This window comes from Artemia sp. Qi Xiang Cuo, chromosome 2 (genome assembly GCF_049724085.1).
Source record: "Artemia sp. Qi Xiang Cuo chromosome 2, ASM4972408v1, whole genome shotgun sequence".
In the NCBI taxonomy this organism is placed as follows: Eukaryota; Metazoa; Arthropoda; class Branchiopoda; order Anostraca; family Artemiidae; genus Artemia; species Artemia sp. Qi Xiang Cuo.
This window is the reverse complement of record NC_142795.1, coordinates 78,983,482-79,002,397: the sequence shown is the minus strand read 5'-3', so window position 1 is coordinate 79,002,397 and position 18,916 is coordinate 78,983,482. Positions and strand designations below refer to the sequence as shown.

General features: G+C 34.6%; 1 long non-coding RNA gene across 1 annotated transcript in view; it reads left to right on the top strand.

Annotated features, from left to right (window-relative positions):
* Window positions 1-13,298: 13,298 nt before the first annotated feature.
* The window catches only part of LOC148955651 (uncharacterized), a 220,038-nt gene continuing 214,420 nt past the window's right edge, over window positions 13,299-18,916 (top strand). Inside the window, exon 1 of the long non-coding RNA XR_016143160.1 lies at window positions 13,299-13,572. This is a non-coding gene — a long non-coding RNA (uncharacterized LOC148955651). The remainder of the gene's footprint in view (window positions 13,573-18,916) is intronic.

Below are 18,916 nucleotides of genomic sequence, written 5' to 3'. Positions count from 1 at the left end.
TACATTCTCTTAATTTTTCAAAGTTCATTTTGAATTTCTTTCGTTGAAATGCAAGAGTTGGAATATTTCAGTAGTGTTTTGTAATGGTTTATCAAGATACAGTTACATTCTCTTGATTTTTCAAAATTCATTTTGGATTTCTTTTCGTTGAAATGCAAGAGTTGGAATTGTCACAAAGTTCATTGTGGATTTCTTTCGTTGAAATGTGTTTTGTTGTGCTTTACCTTGACACAGTTACATTTTCTTGATTTTTTTTAGGTTAGGTTAGGCTAGATCAAGTTAGGTTAGGTTAGGTTAAGTTAGGTTAGGTTAGCCTACTAACGCGCGCGTACGTTGGCTAACCTAACCTAATCTAACTTAACCTAACCTGACCTAACTTGATCTAGCCTAACCTAACCTAACCTAACAAAAATCAAGAAAATGTAATTGTGTCAAGGTAAAGCACAACAAAACATATTTCAACGAAAGAAATCCACAATGAACTTTGAAAAATCAAGAGAATGTAACTGTGACACTTCCAACTCTTGCATTTCAACGAAAAGAAATTCAAAATGAACTTTGGAAAATCGAGAGAATGTAACTGTATCATGGTAAACCACTACAAAACACTACTGAAATATTCCAACTCTTGCATTTCAACGAAAGAAATTCAAAATGAACTTTGAAAAATTAAGAGAATGTAACTGCGACATGGTAAACCACGACAATACACTACTGAATTATTCCAACTCTTGCATTTCAATGAAATAAATTCAAAATGAACTTGAAAAATGTAACTGTGAGAAGGTAAACCATGACAAAACACTACTGAAATATTCCAACTCTCACATTTTAATGAAAGAAATCCAAAATGAACTTTGAAAAATTAAGAGAATGTAACTGTGACAAGGTAAAGCACAACAAAACACTATTGAAATAATCCAACTCTTGCATTACAATGTAAGAAAAATAAAATGAACTTTAAAAAATCAAGAGAATGTAACATTGAAACGATAAACCACGACAAAACACTACTGAAATATTCCAACTCTTGCATTTCAACGAAAGAAATTCAAAATGAACTTTGGAAAATCAAGAGAATGTATCTTTGACAAGGTAAACCATGACAAAACACTACTGAAATATTCCAACTCTTGCATTTCAATGAAAGATATTCAAAATGAACTTTGAAAATCGAGAGAATGTAACTGTGACAAAGTAATCCACAACGAAACACTACTGAAATATTCCAACTGTTGCATTTCAATGAAAGAAATCCAAAATGAACTTTGAAAAATTAAGAGAATGTAACTGTGACAAAGTAAACCACGACATAATACTACTGAAATATTCCAACTCTTGCATTTCAACGAAAGAAATTCAAAATCAACTTCGAAAAATCAAGAGAATGTAACTGTGACAAGGTAAACCATTACAAAACACTACTGAAATATTCGTACTCTTGCATTTCAATGAAAGAAATTCAAAATGAACTTTGAAAAATTAAGAGAATGTAACTGTGAAATGGTAAACCACGACAAAACACTACTGAAATATTCCAACTCTTGCATTTCAACAATAGAAATTCAAAATGAACTTTGAAAAATCAAGAAAATGTAACTGTGACAAGGTAAACCATGACAAAACACTAGTGAAATATTCCAACTCTTGTATTTCAATGAAAGAAATCGAAAATGAACTTAGAAAAATCAAAAAAATGTAACTTTGACAAGGTAAACCACAACAAAACACTACTGAAATATTCCAACTCTTGCATTTCAACGATAGAAATTCAAAATGAACTTTGAAAAATTAGGAGAATGTAACTGTGAAATGGTAAACCACTACAAAACACTACTGAAATAATCCAACTCTTGCATTTCAACGATAGAAATTCAAAAAGAACTTTGAAAAATTAAGAGAATGTAACTGTGACAAGGTAAATCATGACAAAACACAAGTGAAATATTCCAACTCTTGCATTTCAATGAAAGAAATCGAAAATGAACTTTGAAAAATCAAGAGAATGTAACTGTGAAATGGTAAACCATATCAAAACACTACTGAAATATTCCAACTCTTGCATTTCAATGAAAGAAATTCAAAATTAACTTTGAAAAATCAAGAAAATGTAACTGTGACAAGGTAAACCACAACAAAACACTACTGAAATATTCCAACTGTTGCATTTCAACGATAGAAATTCAAAATGAACTTTGAAAAATTAAGAGAATGTAACTGTGTTAAGGTAAACCACAATAAAACACTACTGAAATAATCCAACTCTTGCATTTCAACGAAAGAAATCCGAAATGAACTTTGAAAAATCAATAGAATGTATCTGTGAAAAGGTAAACCATGACAAAACACTACTGAAATATTCCAACTCTTGCATTTCAACGAAAGAAATTCAAAATTAACTTTGAAAAATTAAGAGAATGTAACTGTGAGAAGGTAAACCACGACAAAACACTACTGAATTATTCCAACTCTTGCATTTCAACGAAATAAATCCAAAATGAACTTTGAAAAATTAAGAGTATGTAACTGTGACAAGGTAAACCACGATAAAACACTACTGAAATAATCCAACTCTTGCATTTCAATGAAAGAAATCCAAAATGAACTTTGAAAAATCATGAGAATATAACTGTGACAAGGTAAACAATGACAAAACACTACTGAAATATTCCAACTCTTGCATTTCAATGAAATAAATTCAAAATGAACTTTGAAAAATCAAGAGAATGTAACTGTGACAAGGTAAACCACAACAAAACACTACTGAAATATACCAGCTCTTGCATTTCAATGATATAAATTCAAAATGAACTTTGAAAAATTAAGAGAATGTAACTGTGACAAGGTAAGTCATGACAAAACACTACTGAAATAATCCAACTCGTGCATTTCAACGAAAGAAATCGAAAATGAACTTTGAAAAATCAAGAGAATGTAACTGTGAAATGGTAAACCACGACAGATCACTACTGAAATATTCCAACTCTTGCATTTCAATGAAACAAATTCGAAATGAACTTTGAAAAATCAAGAGAATGTAACTGTATCATGGTAAACCACGACAAAACACTACTGAAGTATTCCAACTCTTGCATTTCAACGAAAGAAATTCAAAATGAACTTTGAAAAATTAAGAGAATGTAACTGCGACATGGTAAACCGCAACAATACACTACTGAAATAATCCAACTCTTGTATTTCAATGAAAGAAATTCAAAATGAACTTTGAAAAATCAAGAAAATGAAGAGAATGAAAGTGTGACGGGGTAAACCACGACAAAACACTACTGAATTATTCAAACTCTTGCATTTCAATGAAAGAAATTCAAAATGAACTTTGAAAAATCGAGAGAATGTAACTGTGACAAAGTAAATCACAACAAACCACTACTGAAATATTCCAACTCTTGGATTTCAATGAAAGAAATTCAAAATGAACTTCTAAAAATCAAGAGAATGTAACTGTGACAAGGTAAACCATTACAAAACACTACTGAAATATTCCAACTCTTGCATTTCAATGAAAGAAATACAAACTGAACTTTGGAAAATTAAGAGAATGTAACTGTGAAATGGTAAACCACAACAATACACTGCTGAAATGATCCAACTCTTTCATTTAAAAGAAATAAATTCAAAATGAATTTAGAAAAATCAAAAGAACATAGTTGTGAGAGGGTAAACCACAATATAAAACACCGAAATATCTCAAATCTTCCTTTCCAATGAAAGAAATCAAAATGAACTTTGAAAAATCAAGAGAATGTAACTGTGACACGATAAACCACAACAAAACACTACTGAAATATTCCAACTCTTGCATTTCAACGAAAGAAATTCAAAATGAACTTTGAAAAATCACGAGAATGTAACTGTGACAAGGTAAACCACGACAAAACACTACTGAAATGTTCCAACTCATGCATTTTAATAAAAGAAATCCTAAGTGAACTTTGAAAGATCAAGAGCATGTAATTGTGACTAGGTAAACCACAAAAAAACACTACTGATATATTCAAACTGCTGCATTTCAACGAAACAATTACAAAATGAACTTTGAATAATCTTGAGAATGTAACTGTGACAAGGTAAATCAAGACAAAACACTACAGAAATAATCCAACTCTTGCATTTCAATGAAAAAAATCAAAATGAACTTTGAAAAATCAAGAGAATGTAACTGTGACACGATAAACCACAACAAAACACTACTGAAATATTCCAACTCTTGCATTTCAACGAAACAAATTCAAATGAACTTTGAAAAATTAAGAGAATGTAACTGCGACATGGTAAACCACGATAAAACACTACTGAAATGTTCCAACTCATGCATTTCAATGAAATAAATTCAAAATGAAATTTGAAAAATCAATAGAATGAAATTGCGACAGGGTAAACCTCGACAAATCATTACTGAGTGATTGCAACCCTTTAAATTCAACGAAAGAAATACAAAATAAACTTTGAAAAATCAAGAAACTGCAACTGCGACAAGGTGAACGACAGTAAAACATTACTGAAATATTCTAAATCTTGTATTGCAATGAAAGAAATCCGCAATGAACATTGAAAATCAAGAGAATGTAACTGTGACACGATAAACCACAAAAAAAAAACTACTGAATTATTCCAACTCTTGCATTTCAACGAAATAAATCCAAAATTAACTTTGAAAAATCAAGAAAATGTAACTGCGACAAGGTAAACTACAACAAAACACTACTGAAATATTCCAACTCTTGTATTTCAATGAAAGAAATCCGCAATGAATGTTAAAAATCAAGATAGTCTAACTGTGACACGATAAAACAAAAAAAAACACTACTGAAATATTCCAACTCTTGCATTTCAACGAAATAAACTCAAAATGAACTTTGTAAAATCTCGAGAATGTAACTGTGACAAGTTAAACCATGACAGAAAACTACGGAAATATTCCAACTCATGCATTTCAATGAAAGAAATTCAAAATGAACCTTGAAAAATTAAGAGAATGTAACTGTGACATGGTAAATCATGAAAAACAGTACTTTTCTGAGGGGGAGTCAAAAGTTGGGGGGTGGGGCCCTTTCGAGTCTCAAAATGCGCAAATTAAAAAATATTAAAAAATGGGGGCTCAGGGGCCTTTGGGGCTCCGGGGGCCCTCTGGGAGCCCGGGGGACCATTGGGGACCAGGGGCTTCCTTCGGGGTTGGGGTAGGGAGATCGGAGCCCTTTGGGGTTGGGTTAGAGGACCTCACAACACTGTTCAAATGGAACTTGTGTATTATAATGACCACAGAGTTTCACCCTTAAATCCTCTTCTAAAACATCTTCTAAAATCATCTTTTAAAATGTCTCTAACTGTTTCACCGAAATAATTCCTTAAAATGTCTAAAACGATTTCGCCCAAATAATCCTTAAACTTAATTTCTGCGTGTTCCTTTTGTTTTTGACATCCCTGCGCTGTCACATTTCAAATTACTAGGAAACCCTTTCCCGCGTTAATCTCTTCATCTCTATGATCAAAAAATTCGCTCGGAAACAATTCTCCTTTCATGACAAATTAATTAACCTTGACATCACCTGTCAGACATTAATAAACTTCACGCGGAAACAATTCTCTTGGACGAACTCCAAAGACATTAATAAAATTCGCCCGGAGACATTTCTCGGAAACGTGTTCTCCCTGGGGATTCCATGCCCATATTTGGTGTGGGATTGGGACTGACATCACAGGTGTTCTCCCTAGGGACTCTATGCCCAAATATGGTGTACTCATGGGAGTACTAGGGTCCTTTCTACTTACATTCAGGGCTTTTGCTTTAGAAATGAATGATAGTGTAGAGAGGAGAAGAATCAAGGCCATGGCTCGTGCCGAAGAAATAAAGAAGCTACTGGACCTTATCATTGCAAAGCTGAGATTTGAAACAACGGAAACTGGACTGCGTAATGGGTTTCTTAAGGCAATAGAGAAGTATGATGATAATTTTACTAAATCATACACAGATGGCTCTTTCAAATATGGCTCTTTTAAAGGCAGTGGATGTGTGGTGGTAGTTCCTCACCGCTCAGAAGTAATATGTATAAGAACTGAAAGTGAAAATTCAACTCAAGCTGAATATGCAGGTCTATTAAGAGCCTTGGACGTAATCTTAAACTGGTATTGGCAATATCAAAACTCAGTAGCTATTTGTACTGATTGTCTGAGCTGCTTAGATTCTATAGTAAGCATAAAAGCTATGGAAAGGTAGAGTGGTCTCCGAAATTATCTAAAAGCTACCAAGAAAGAGAGACTGGTAAGGCGACTTCAAGACACAGCTATGAGAGCCTCGAATCAGCTTAAAATCTTAAGGATTTTGTGGGTACCAGGACGCATAGGAATTGGGGACAATGAGCTGGCAGATCTGGGAGCTAATTATGCAGCCACAAGAATGAAAAACAAACGAGAAGCTATTCAATATGATTGCATTGGTTCGATTGGCTCCTCAAATTTTAAAAACTTGTTAAAAATCAAAATTTGATGTAATAATTTGCAAACGTAAATCCAAGAAAATGAAAAAGAGAAACCAATGATTTCAGAGAATTTATGACAAAAAGAAATAAATGTACAGATCAAACTTTGCTCCCAAACTCTGTGAATGTAAATCCGAGAAAACAAACAAACAAATTATTCAAGAATATTGATGACAAAAAGAAAGAAATATCAGAAAAGATACTACAGAGGAAACCTGCAAATAAGAAATTTGTACGTTTAATTTTGAAATAATTTAAGCCAGACATGTTCATTTTCATTCTTAAGAGAAGATCTAATCTTTATGAAGTGCTGAACTGAACAATAAGCACTTATCAAAACGAGCAGAAAATACAATAAATAAGCAAGTCAAACTAAAATAGAGCAGAAATTAAGATGGGCTGACGCCCCCGCGCCTTCTACAGAAACAGATAAAAACTCACACTTCTTAATTATGTAAGTATCCAAATAAATATAAATATCTCTATCTCCGAAACAAAACGGGAGAATTTAAATGGTTTTCTAGGATTTCCCAGAAAGTAGGTGTTGGTTTTTACTATATATATATATATATATATATATATATATATATATATATATATATATATATATATATATATATATATATATATATATATATATATATATATATATATATATATATATATATATATATATATATATATATATATATATATATATATATATATATATATATATATATATATATATATATATTATACTTATATATATTTTACTTATTTATTCCTTATTTGTCTTGACGTCCTTAATCTCTGTGAAAACTTGTGAATATTTTCTTTAAAAAGGGAAGAATAAAGAGATACAATGCAGCAGAAATGTACGAAGACCAAAGTTCGTATTAGAACAGTAATAGAGACACATATTAAATGAAGACGACCAGGGTGTGGTGGAACTTCCAAGTATCAATCCAATGAGCACCTTCAGAAGTTTATACGACAACCATTTCTATAAAAACCGAATATGCCCTTGACACAACTTACAAGCCTTGCCCTGAAGGCAGTGGGAGGCTGTCATCCTCAAAGAAATAACTTCCTGAACTTTCAACTACGCTGAATGAAATGGCTATCCCTAAAATTTTGATTGGATGTGTTTTGGGAAATGACGGGCTAAGGAGGTGGGGGCTAGTTGCCCTCCAATCACTTTCAACTATTAAAAAGAGCACAAGCCCTTTCAAATCCCAAACAGAACCTCTTTCGAAGTTTGTACGACTATTTCTTCTATACAAATGGCCTGGTCTAAAAAAAAATAACAATAATAATAAACATTCTGCCCACATCGCTCTATACTTAGGTAGCGCTATTGCGCTGCCTGTGAATAAAAAGAAGAATGACATTTTTAACAATGACACTAAAACAATGAAGGTTTCTGCATCGACACAAAGAGTGACGCAGCTCCCGATTATAAAAATGTACTACGGTACATTTTGTATGGACAGAACAAAATAGAAGAAGAAGAAAAAGACACCTAGTCCAAAGAAGAACAATGAGAGATTGTATAATAATGTATCTATAATGTCTGCAGAGTTAAATGCCATAATCATGGCATTAGGGCACCTTATGGAAAATAAACCTTTGATTGCTAATTCAAATAATATTATAAGTTATTCTGACTCTTTATCAAGCGTTGAGTTGCTGTCTTCAGCTCCTCAGTATAAGTTGGATATTGACAGTTATCATTGTCTTAGTATTATAGATAATCTTGCTTCAAGTGGCATAAGAACTCATCTTCAAAATATTCCAAGCCACTCTGGTATAAGTGGTAATCATCAGGTTGATGAAATAGCAAAAAATGCTATAAATATTGACCAACCAAGTGGGAGACCAATCCCCATTAGAGATATTTACCGATGGAGACTATCAGATATTATGTTTAATAAGAATAATCCTATTTTTTCCCCCTTTCCCAATAAGTATTTTTCTAAAATTTATCATAGAATTCGTTCTGGAACAAATAGACTAAATTTTCTTGCATTCTCTTATCAGTTTCCTAATTCAAGTGGTTCTGTTCCCCTGTTCCCTCTTTGCAGGTATTGTAATATGTATAATGAAACAATTGACCACTGCCTATTCGAATGCAATATGCTGACGTCTGCACAGTATACCTTGCTTTGTAAACTGTTAAAGTGCTTCTAACACCACAAAATCTCACTATCAGCCAAGAGTCTAGCTGACTATGCTTGAACACAGTGCATAGAAATCGACATCTATCATCTTATATTTGAACTCCTTAAGTCGAAAGATCTACTGAAAGATATCTGAGAATATCTAATAAATAAGAGACGTCCAAGCCAGTAGCTCTATAGCCCACAGAGTGAAGCAAAAAGAAAAGGGCTAAATAAAAGGGATAGAAGAAAAAGCAGTGACGAAAAAGCAATGATAAACCACTCTAAATTCTAAACCATTAAATGATTCTCATGCAAGGTAAGTTAGTTTACAGCCGCTTAAATGTATTTAAGAAACAAAAACTCCCCAAAAAAAGACCTTAGGCTTCCCTTACTTGAAAACTTTAGATTTTATGATAATTCCAAGTAGTTCCTATATCTACAAAAAAAAAATCCTTAGTTTTTGCAAATCCCCCTCTTCTCACAAATAATATTTCATATCACATATTTTAGTCACAAAGCAACATGCACCCAGCAATCACATGGAAAGCCAATGCCAAAGCTTCAGGATAATGTACCCTTCATTTTTTTTTTTTTAAATATTCTTTCATAAGCAGCGCAGTAGCGCTGTCTAAGTAAAGAACGATGTTGGCACAATGCATCATGTAATTATTTTTTATTCTAGACCAGGGAACTTCATATCGAAGGAGTTGTCATAGAAACTTTGGAAAGGGCTCATTCAATTGGAAATTCGAATGGCTAGTGCCCTTTCTAATAGTCGAAAGTGATTGGAAGACAACTAATTTCCCCAAACACATCCAATCAAAATTTTAAGATAGCCATTTTGTTCAACGTAGTTGATTCCAGTCGAAAGTATTGGAAGGCAACTAACCGCCCACCATTTCCCCAAACACATTCAATCAGAATTTTGAGATAGCCGTTTTTGTTCATCGTAGTTGATTTCCAGATAGAAATTATGTTTTTGAGGAGGACACTCCCCGCACAGCCCTCAGGGCAAAGGTTGTAAGGTATTCCCTGGGGGCATATAAGGTTCTTATAGAAAGCTTTGTCATAGAAACTTCAAAAAGGGCTCATTCGATTGAAAATCCAAAGGGCTAGTGCCCTTTTTAATAGTCGAAAGTGATTGGAGCGGAACTAACCCCCCTCTCACGCCCACCTTTGCCGCAATCACATCCAATCAAAATTTTTAGACAGCTTTTTTGTTCAACGTAGTTGAAAGTTCTGGAAATTAAGTTTTTGAGTATGACAACCCCCTCACAGCCCTCAGGGGCTAATGCTGTAAGTTATGCCCTGGGGGCATATAATATTTTTACAGAAAGTGTTGTCGTAAAAACTTCAAAAAGGGCTCTTTCGATTGGAAATTGGAACAGTTAGTGCCCTTTTTAATAATCAAAAGTGATTGGAAAGCAACTAATATCCCATCTACACCCACCATTTCCCCAAGCACATCCAATCAAAATTTTGAAATAGCCATTTTGTTCAACGTAGTTGATTTCCAGATGGAAATTAAATTTTTGTGGAGGACTCTCCTAAAGCCCTCAGGGTAAGGGTTGTAAGTTCTGTCCTGGGAGCATATAAGGTTTTTATAGAAAGCTTTGTCGTAGAAACTTCAAAAAAGGCTCATTCGATTGGAAATTGAAATGGCTAGTGGTCGAAAGTGATTGGAGGGCAACTAACCCCCCTCTCACGCCCACCTTTTCCCCAAAAATATCCAATCAAATTTTTTAGATAGCCATTTTGTCAAACGTAGTTGAAAGTTTTGGAAATTTGGTCTTTAAGGATGGCACCCCCCCCCCCCCTGACAGCCCTCAAGGCAAGGGTCGTCAATTATGCCCTGGGGGCATATAAGGTTTTTACAGAAAGTGTTATCGTAGAAACTTCAAAAAGGGATTATTCGATTGGAAATTGAAATAGTTGGTTTTCAAAAGTAATTAGAAGGCAACTAACACCCCTTCCACGCCCACCATTTCACAAACACATCCAATCAAAATTTTCAGATACCCATTCTGTTCAATGTAGTTGAAAATTCCGGAAATTCAGTTTTGAGGATGACATTCCCCCAGAGCCCTCAGGGTTAAGGTTGTAGGTTATGCCCTGGGGGCATATAATGTTTTTATAGGAAGTGTTTTCGTAAAAAACTTCAAAAAGGGCTCTTCCGATTGGAAATTGAGAGGCCTATTGCCCTTTTTAATAGTCGAAAGTAATCAGAGGGAGAATCGCCTCCCCCATGCCAATCATTTCCCCAACCATTTCCGATCAACATTTTGATACGGCCATTTTTTTCAACGTAGTTAAAAGGTATGGAAATTATGTCTTTGAGGATAATAACCCTACCCAATAGCCCTAAGGACAAGGGTCGTAAGTTATGCCCTTGGGGAATATAAGGTTTTTATAGAAAGTTTTGTCGTAGCTGCTTCAGAAAGAGCTCATTCGATTGGAAATTGAGAGACTAGTGCCTTAATTATTAGTCGAACGTGAACAGAGGGCAAGTTTTTATATAGCCATTTTGTTCAGCCCATCAGAAAGGTCTGAAAATCATGTCTTTGAGGATAACAAATCCCCCCAGCCCTAAGGGCAAGGGTTTTAAGTTATGTCCTTGGGACATACAGGGTTTTTATAGAAAGTGTGCTTATATAAACTTTGGAGGGGGCTTATTGGATTGGTAATCAGACGCTCTAGTGCTCGTATAAGAGTCAAAGTGATCAGAGGGCAGCTACCCCCTACATACACGTCGTATTGTCCCGAATTGCGTCTAATAGAAATTTTGAGATAGCCAATTATTAAAAATAGCCTAAATATCATATAACAAGGCATTTGGGGTTGAAACAAACTCCAGAGATTAGGGGCAAGGGTTTAATGTTATGCCCAGAAGGTATTAAAGGTTCTTGTGGAAGGGATGGTTGTTTAACTTCATAATAGGCTCAGGGTTTCTCCCTGAAAAAGACTATGTCAATGTAAAACGCACAGAAATTAATCAAAAAAAAACTTTTGCACAAAATAAGTTTTTAAAAAAAGTAAAGAACTCCATTAAACCAAAAATGAACAAAATTACAATCAAATAATCTACCAAGCATACAACTAACACAAATTAGTACCAATAATTAAATGAAACCCAAAATAAACATAAATTAAAATAAGTCAAACTCAAAACGAGCAGAAATTAATCTGAATAGGGTTCTAAACCCTATGTTTTCTAAAAGCTAGAATTTAATTTATACTTTATTGAAAAAAATCTTATAGGCTAAATGTTTTCAATTTTATAACTTTAAGAAATAAAAAAATATTTCAGATTTTAAGGAATAACTATCAGCATTTGTATATTAAACGGACAACGTACATTATTTCAGTAATCCATTTGAATTTTTTGAGTACAGTACAAATTATATTCTAGCTTTTAGAAAGAATAGGGTTTTGAACCCTACTCAGATTAATTTCTGCTCGTTTTGAGTTTGACTTATTTTAATTTCTGTTTGTTCTGTGTTTCATTTATATATTGATCAGATCTTTTGTATCAGATATCTCTTTCATTACTTTTGGTTCATCAGTTGCGTTCTGATGTTTAGTGCTTCCGCTATCCCCGAATTTTAAGGAATTTCCCAAAAAACTCACAAAATCGGGCCGGCAAAAGCACATGGACCAAAAATCAGGGGCGTAATTTATATGGGGCAAAGAGGCAACTGCTCCTCCCAGACATCGGCCCCCCCCTCCAGACCCGAGTTCACCCACCAGCTGAAATTTTGTTTCTTTCAAAATCTTGTTAAAACTAAGATAAACCTGCATAAATCAAGCATCAACAGAAAGAGATCAGTTTTTTGGTACATATTTTCCTTTATAGTACTTAAATAGTACCTCTATGGTACCTAATCTAATTGCTTATTGTTTAGTAGTTACTGTCATTTTCACTTGATTTGGAAAAATTTGCTCTAACTTTGCCCCCCCCCCCAGGCAGTGGCAGATCCAGGGGGGCGGGCGCTCCCCCTAGCGTAGTCCAAAGTAGTGTAATTTACTTAATTAACTCAAGTTTGCGTTAATTAAAATTGCTCCTAACGCAAGTTTATCGGATCAACCTATTTTGCCACCCCCCCCCCCCTCCCCAAAAGTCTTTTTTCGGATCAACCTATTTTGTGCCCCCCCCTAAAAAAAATCTTGGATCCGCCCCTGCCCCCAGGATTTTGACGAAATTACACCCCTGCCTAGAAGCATCAAAGCTTTAAATCCAGTCATGTCTAATTCGATGTAAGCAGTGCAGTGGCGGATTCAGGGGGATGAGGGGGGCACCCCCCTAGCGTAGTCTTAGGCACTGTAATTTACTAAATTAACTCAAGTTCGCGTTGATTAAACTTGCTTCTAACGCAAGTTTATCGGATCAACCTATTTTGAGGCCCCCCCCCCCAAAAAAAAAATATTTTTATCGGAGCAACCCGTTTCTGTCCCCCCTAAAAAAAAATCCTGGATCCGTCCCTGAAGCAGTGGCACTCAAAAAGAGATAAAAAAAACTGCAAAGAATCAGACATACTGCTATGCGCAAAGACAACCCAGGTCGATTTGTTTGTCTTTTATGTGTATTCTTTATATATTTTGTATTCTCTTTATCTATTGGCTAGGATGAAGGTGTGAGCTTCAGTCCCCAATCCCAGCCAGTGAAATTTTTGTTTTAGAATCCAATTTGATACAAAGTGCTAAAATAACTTAGTTTCTCAGTAGATTTAAATTGTTCTACATTTTTAATACTGGTTTCTGAATTTGAGCCTAGTTATGCTTCAATATAAATGTTATTAAGAATGCTGGTATATTTTAAAATTCAAAAGTCAATTACTTCTTCAGTGCTGAATTTGTGCATATGTTTGTTTCAACTAGCCTACGTTCCAATCAGAAAAAAGTGGATATTATGTTGGATACCTTCATTGCTTCAGGTTAGTACCCTAAGTGTAGGGAGACCCCTCCTCAGTTGGAGTGGACACGGCTCTTCCTTTAAAACATCATAATTTGTACAGTACATCACATATAATTTAATTGATTTTTCATTTAATTCTATTCTTTTTGGTGTGTTTCGTATTAATCCCCCCCACCCCGTAAAAAAATATTGAAGACTTCCACGAAAGAAAACTGTTGAAGGTTATATAATCCAATGTGCTTGAAACAACTTCATAAACTCAGACTAGAAGGAAGGACTACAGGCATCCCCCCCCCCCCCCAAAAAATGCATGGATGTTTTATACCATGCTATAATTTCCTCTATTTTGCCGTTAATTTAACCTTTTTTTGCGTTTTCCATAGCCTAGCCTATTCAAACTCTCTGGGATTTAAATTCTTGAGTCTAGTAGGCTAATTTTTGCTTTATAAATGTGATCATAACAAATTGTGGAAAATAAAATATTAAAAAAAAACTTCACAGACTCAGACTGAGGTAAAATCCTAGTTTAATGAATAAGAGATTAAAAACTGAAAATTAAGGTATAATATTTATTTCAGCATAATATTCTTTTAAGAAATAATGGGTAAAATTCTACTTTAGCTACTTTTGGCTATCTTGGAATGGGGTTAGGGTAAAATTCTACTTTAGCTACTTTTGACTATCTTGGAATGGGGTTAGGTTAGGAAAATGAGACTTTCAGGGATGGGTCTACAGGCTAAAGTATGTCCCAGGAAGGCATTTAAGTACCTACCTCCATCCCTTCTCCCTCTAGAGGGTCCTGAAATTTGCCTACATGACAGGTCTATACCCATTGAAATTTTGACAAAACAACGTTTTACTAAAGTAGAATTTTACCAAATAATGTAATAACAATCTGAATTCTTTTCAGAATTCAGATTGGTAGGCTATATACCTTTCATATAGCCTATGTAATCTTCTTTGCTATAGGAATCAGGAAATGGCTAAATGATAGCTTTGGAATACCTTCCTGGGATCTGTTTTTGGCCCAGGGTTCATTCATAAAAGTTTCATTCATAACGGCACAGAGATGAACCATGGTTGGTTGCTCAGCAACTCATGTCTGATTAGACCTGTATTAGTCTTCAAAATGTTCCTCAAGGCTTGCAAGAAGGTAAGGAGTTGTTAGAGCAACATGAAAACGCTTTATAGATCTCTGATATTACTAGTAAATTCAATTCCTGGAAGTTTAATCAAACAGTTCGTGGAAATGTAAGTAAGGAGCGACCCGGCTCAATGGTAACCGAAACTCTAGAAAACGGGTTTTTGATACCAATAGATACATCAAAAGAATCAAATTTCAATGCTGATTTCAAATATATAACTTTCATCAATTTTAATCCTAGCCATCAAAAGTTACGCGCCTGAAAAAAATTGGCTGATTTTCAAAAAAGGGGGAAAGACCCCCTAAAAGTTATAGAACCTTAATAATTATTATTTAATATTATTTTGTTCTAAAAAAAGGGTTTTTTTTCTAGAACCTACATTTCGATGCTATAAAATGGCACCGAATAGTTTTTTTTTTAATTATAACTTTTTTTCAAAATAATAAACACATAAGAAACCGCATTTTCTCAAAGAAACGCGTCTACAAACCATTGGAAACGCCATTTCACTCAACATGGTTTATCAAACAGAGGTCCTACCTAGGGTTTAAAATAGACACAAAGTGAAATCTATGGCATGAATAAAGCATAATTTGTGTCATTACGGCATGTAGAATGTAATTCTTCATGGCAAAAAAGTAACGAAAATGAGATCAGTGGTGGACCCAGGGGGCGCCCCTCCTAACGCAGTCTAAAGTGGTGAAATTTACTTAATTAACGCAAGTTTGCGTTAAATAAACTTGCTCCTATCGCAAGATTATCGGATCAACCTATTTTGCACCCCCCCCCCCTAAGAAAATCCTGGATCCGCCCCTGGATGAAATTAACAAACCAAATTACAATTTATTAAGGTCTCAATATGCATTTTTAAGTATATAATGTGTAAAGAAGCATTATTAAACTTTCCCACTAAACAAATTATTTCCCCCAAAAGTGCACAAACTTTGCACTTTTTCCTTTTAACTTTTAGGTTAATCTTGTCGCAGGAAGGTAATATTCAATTTAGCTTATTGCAAAAATAATATCGGTTATCCCTAGTGAACCGTTGGTTTATGCAAGAAAAATTTTAGTCATTATTTTTTTTTTTATTAAGCTTAATATTTCAGAAATGACGCGCAAGGCCGTATCGAGGGGGCGGGGGATTCGGGGATTGAAATCCCTCCCTCAGAAAGTCATGCTCGGAAACAAATTCGCATGTAAGCAAAAAACAAGTGCGTATAAAGAAATTGTTGATGTGTTTTCAAGTTTTTTTTTATATCCCTTCACCCGTCCACTGAAAAAACCCTGGACACACCCTTGCTGACACGCAATTTGGAGGATTTGTCTCTTCTTACTTTTGTGAAAACTCATGCAACTTTTTTCGGCGCGTATCACCGACGAATTCCAGTACAAGATAATACTGCAAAGGGGCATATTAGATAAAAAATCGCTCTCAGGGATTGTTTCTTTAGGAGGCGGGAGGGGGGGGGGCCATAAAATTAAAGAAAATACTGAAAAGAATAAATATCTTGTTATGAATGGAAAAAATAAAATTCTATAATCCGTTATTAGAACATTGTTCAAAATATATCTTAACGTACGTTTTTTAATCATATTTTTTTTCTCAAAGTAATCTCAAATAGAACTCCCAAAGGAGAAGAGCAACGGGTGGCAGTATAGGGGGATTTATTTTCAGAATTTACTGGGCGTAACTTTGCGGATTTTTTCGCTTTTTAAAGATAAAACTCCAATAAAGTTATTTTTCGAAATCTGATGGGGGAGGGGATTACGAACATAGGTAAGTGGGATAAAAGTGTCTCTAATTGGCACTCTTGGGAGGGAGCCTTCCAGTTTTATACCCTGCAGTCTCTGGGTTGTATCCAATATTTTTCAGGGGGGGGGGAGGGGTACAGACGGATTTACAAAAAACTTTAAAAAAACATCGAAAATCTGTTTATATTCCTTTTTTTACGTTTTTACGAGCGGGACAAACATTTGAGGGGGTTCAACCCCCTGGATACGGCCTTACCTGTCCCAAACATATAATTTTACAATTTCTCTGTAGTCTCTTATATATTTATAACTGGGTATTTTTCCCACTCTCAGCCCCCGCACCCAAAATTTCTTGCGCATTATGCTTAATTTCTAATCTGTATCCCCTTTCAAATTCTGTGCTATACATAGCGTAATTTATTCATTCATAAGCAATTCTGAAAAGGAAATGTCAAATTACTCTTGCAATTTTCGCATAAATGTATTGATGAAGCCTTTCCATTGGCTGGGAAGTCATAAGATACTTTACGATCGAGTTTTGCAAATGGTTGTTTTAGCCAGGATGTATCAAACAGTTCGTGGTAACGAACTGTAAGTAAGGAGCGACCCGGCTCAATGGTCACCGAAACTCTAAAAAACGGGATTTTGATACCAATAGATACATCAAAAGAATCAGATTTTAATTCTGATTTCAAATATATAAGTTTCATTAAGTTTAATCTTACCCATCACAAGTTACGTGCCTGAGAAAATTGGCTGATTTTCGAAAAAAGGGGGAAAGACCCCTAAAAGTTATAGAACCTTAATGAAAATCACACCATCATATTCAGCGTATCAGAAAACCCTACTGTAGAGGTTTCAAGCTCCTATCTACAAAAATGTGGAATTTTCCATTTTTTGCCAGAAGAAAGATCACGGATGCGTGTTTATTTGTTTGTTTGTTTGTTTTTTTTTCCCAGGGGTGATCGTATCGACCCAGTGGTCCTAGAATATCGTGGGAGGACTCATTGGAACGGAAATTAAAAGTTCTAGTGCCCTTTTTAAGGGACCAAAAAAAATGGAGGCAACTAGGGCCCCTCCCACGCTCATTTTTTCCTCCAAAGTCACCCGATCAAAATTTTGAGATAGCCATTTTGTTCAGCATGGTCGAAAATATGATAAAAAATGTCTTTTAGGATGACTTGATCCCCCAAAGTCCCCAGGGGGAGGGCTGAAAGTTATGAACTTTACTCAATGTTAACATATAGTATTGGTTATTGGGAAGTATACAGACTTTTTCTGAGGAGATTTTTTCTGGTAGGTGGGGGAAGGAGAGGGTCGGGGGCTATATGGAAGAATCTTTCCATGAAGGAAGTTTTCATGGGGGAAGGGACATTGCTATGAAGGGGGCGTCGGATTTCCCAGAATTATTAAAGAAAAAGATCAGGAATTAAATAAAAAAAAACAAGTTTTTCAACTGATCAACTGATTGTGATTAAGAGGTCATTTTTAAAGAACTGGAAAAAAAATTCGAACTATAGTTTAAAGAGCAAGGTATTGACTAGGGGGCAAACCCCCTAATATACGTGTTAAAAATCTATGAATATAGAAGTTCGTTATGTAAGTTAATTCTAAGTTACGTATATTTATTACTAATAAAAACGTTTGTAAATAAAATTAAACAAGTTTTAGAGAAAGCCAATATGCAAATTTTGTTTTAATTATTCATGTACGGTGAGCCAAAATCAAACCTACATTAATTCAAAAACGTTCAAAATTAAATAAAAAAAAAAGTTTTTTAACTGAAAGTAAGGAACGATGTTAAAACTTAAAACGAACAGAAATTATTCCGTATATGAAGGGGCTGTCCCCTCCTCAACGCCTCGCTCTTTACGCTAAAAGTTTGACTTTCTCACAACTCTATTTTTTTAAACAATAAAAAAACTTTAGCGTAAAGAGAGAGGCGTTGAGGAGGGGACAGCCCCCTTCATATACGGAATAATTTCTGTTTGTTTTAAGTTTTAACGTCGTTCCTTACTTTCAGTTAAAAAAACTTGTTTGTTTTATTTAATTTGCGAATAGGGATGCAAGCCTTCATTTTTTGTTGGCATTTCTGTTTGATTTTTTGCATATAATTTGCGACAACATTTGGGTTGAAAATTGAAATAAACATGCGCATAAAATGAGTTTTTGCAGATAAAATGTCGACTTATACCCATGTTTTATGTAACTTTGACGTTTTATCTTGCAGTTTAAGCATTTAAGGAGACATTAAAAATAAAATTTGTATGGTTGTCTATTACCAGTAAGACGGGTAAGAAAAATTGCCGGGGCCCGGATATGAATGATTTTTTTTCTTCTTTCAAGCAGGGGGACCTTTTCGAGGGTGGGTGGTTTGGTCACATCTTTCTAAAGCTCAAAAGTGTAACAAATGTAGGCTATTATAAAAACATTGTCAATTTAATTTGTTTTCTATAATGAAGAGCG